The following is a 2,918-nucleotide window of genomic DNA, read 5'->3' on the forward strand; positions in this document are numbered from 1 at the left end:
GCTGACACCACTGAAAAAACACTGGCACCCCAGAAAACCCACTGCCCTGTACTTTATTGATGTCCTTTGTGCACCTGGACCAAGCAGAGCAAAGCTGTTTTGACAGGATGATTTTGCCAGGGATTTCATACTTGGTTGCCCCCACTCATCTCTGCACGGGGAGCTTTTGCCAAGTATGCGCTTCCCAGCAACACAGGTCCAGATCTGTCACCTGCAAATGCAATTACTCCTCACTTGCCATCAACTTCATTAGTGATGGAAAGGGACGGCACTGGAGAGTGCTGCTTGTACAGGGGGCGTTGTTATCAGGCAGAGAAAAGAGCTGATTGGCCAAACCACATCTATTGAACTTGGTGCAGGTCTTGGTGCCCCCTGTCTTTCAGAAGTAAGTTTTCTGGGCAAGATGACAGTTTTGGAGAGATGAGAGAGGCTGAGTGAGATGAGACAGATAAATAAATAACACAAGTGATTTCATTGTAACACTATATACACAATACTCCATGCCTTATTTCCTAAGTAAACTGGAGAAATTCAGGGTAGGTAAAATTGCTATTGGGTGACTATCTAATTGGCTCAAGAACCGCAAGCAAAGTATAATTACAAATGGATCAGTCTCAGACTGGGAGGAGGTTTCAAGCCGTAAGAGGCAAGACTGAGAGAGCTAGGTATGCTTAGCTTGGAGAAAAGAAGCCTAAGGGCAGACAAGATAGAAGTTTTCAAATATCTGAAAGGCTGCCATAAAGAAGGGGAATGACAGTTCTCCCTTGCCACAGAGGACATGATGCACAGAAATGGTTTTAAATCGCACTAAAGCAGGTTTAGATTACATCTCAAGAAAAAAATCTTCCTTCCTGGTAGTAAAGTAAGGCAATAGAACAGACTGCCCAGGAAAGTTATAGCATCTCCTGCATTAGAGTTTTTGAAGAGGAGGCTGGATAAGCATTTCAAAAGGATAGGTTAGGAGTAGCATCCCTGCATTTATACGGAGGTATGGACTAGATGGCCATTGAGGTCCCTTATAACTCTGTGATTCAGCAATCTTTCATACTTAAAGATAGCAAATAAGGCATTTCAGAGAGCACTAATGTTGACAGCAGCTGTTCAGTGTCTTGTGCAAGAAATTATGGCAACCTTTCTTGGACAGGAGAACCCAATGCATTGAGAAAAAAGAATTTTGGGGAAAAAAGTTGTGTGTTAATTAAATCAGAAGCTACATTCTATTGCATAGGCTTAAGGGGGGGCAGAGGTAGGGTGACAAATCCAACATTCAGCTTGGTATTTCTTAACTCTTGAGTGTTTTGCTTTGCAGCAAATCAGCGACACCATCCTTCCACCTCAGATCCTGGGTTCTCTGGACAGAAAGTCAGTGCAAGGGAAAGTCTCCATCAGCAAGTGTTGGCCACTTTCAAGAAGTTTCTCTATCTAGTCAGACAATGTAAGGGTAGGAAAAAACTGTACTCTAAAATGTATTTATTTTTTAGTGTATTTCAAAGTGTATTAAGGCACTGGTTCTCAACCTTTTTTGTACCAGGACCCATTTGTAAACATCGATGGCCAGTCCTGACCCAGTGGTTCTGACTCCTGACCCACTGCCCCTGCCCCCAGCCCCACAGTGTGTGGGGCAGGGGGGCCCCAAGCAGCCCTTTGCAGGCTGGAACTCTGCCAGCCTGCAAGGGAAAGGCCACAGTTTCCCATGTTTTTTCTCCTTTAAAGGAGAAACCTGAACAAGAAGCTTTATTAGTTGGTATAATTTCAACATTTCTTCATGTTCACCCATTTGGAGCAAGCATAGAGTACATCTATTCCTATTTATAGTGGCTGAACACTAAGATTTCTACTACTGAAGTGGAAGTTCTCATGACTTGACTCCAACATACTTTCATTTTTTTTAAGTTTGTTGAGCCATATTTAAAATTTGTTTGTGACCTTTTCATACATTCTTGCACCCCACTTTTGAGTCGTGGCCCACAGGTTGAGAAATGCTGTTTTAAAGAACAAAATAAAATTGCATTGGCCATCCATTGGGTTTAAACCCAGTGTCTTTGAGCTGCAAAGGCTACTGCTGTGTGAACCTAAGGGGTTACTACCAACACCAACAGGCCAACCACCTGTAACAATGGTGGAGTACCCCTGTTTAATATACCAAATAGTCAGATAAATAGTTTTGACAAAGTCTTCAAGGACTTTGAGAAATAAGTGGTTCACCTAAATGGCTGAATCATGGGTCTGCCGCATTTAAATGTTTCTCTCCTGTTTCTATTCTACCAGAAGTGAAATTTTGTATTTCATATCCCCCTTCTGCACAGTGAATGGCTGCTACTTACATGCCTTCTCTTGTCAGGATTTGAGCCATTCAAAGCAATAAGGACTGTAAGCTTTAGAGTTACTAATAACAGTGAATGGGAAGTGGGGAGGTACATTCAAGGTCTCCTGGCTGCCAGTCCAGTGCACTTTCCTATGACAAAGAATATCTGGTGCAAGAAGGCCTGCTTTCTTTTGTGACTCTCTCAGACATTCTTGTTTCTTTGGCTTCTTTCAGAAAAACACAAGAGACTCACTGAGGCAGATGGGCATGCCCAGTGCAAATGAAATGCTTAGAGAACTGAAGCACTTCCAACCAGCTGCACACAGCACATGCAAATAATTCGAACGTGCTTATAACTTAGTTAAATTTACATTATTTTTATGGTAATAGCAAAATGCCCTCAGGAGTATCCCTCTGCTAATGGTCAAGGCCCTGCTCTGAATGTATAACCTGCTAGTATTATTTTAAAATGGTTAAAAAAAAATGGTTAACACTGGCAAAACTTTATATTTCACTGGTTGCATTCTTCAACATGGATGATCTGTTTTTGCAAAAATCGTCAATAATAGTAAATCAGCCTGAGGCAGGCTCTCAGCTTGGAAAATTTCAGCAG

General features: G+C 42.1%; 1 long non-coding RNA gene across 1 annotated transcript in view; it reads left to right on the forward strand.

Moving 5' to 3' along the window:
* The window catches only part of LOC102374975, a 7,098-nt gene extending 4,480 nt beyond the window's left edge, over nucleotides 1–2,618 (forward strand). The window contains exons 2-3 of the long non-coding RNA XR_323490.3: nucleotides 1,310–1,435; nucleotides 2,540–2,618. This is a non-coding gene — a long non-coding RNA (uncharacterized LOC102374975). The remainder of the gene's footprint in view (nucleotides 1–1,309; nucleotides 1,436–2,539) is intronic.
* Nucleotides 2,619–2,918: the final 300 nt, after the last annotated feature.

The sequence above is a fragment of the Alligator sinensis genome, unplaced genomic scaffold (assembly GCF_000455745.1).
Source record: "Alligator sinensis unplaced genomic scaffold, ASM45574v1 scaffold1086_3, whole genome shotgun sequence".
NCBI lineage: Eukaryota > Metazoa > Chordata > Crocodylia > Alligatoridae > Alligator > Alligator sinensis.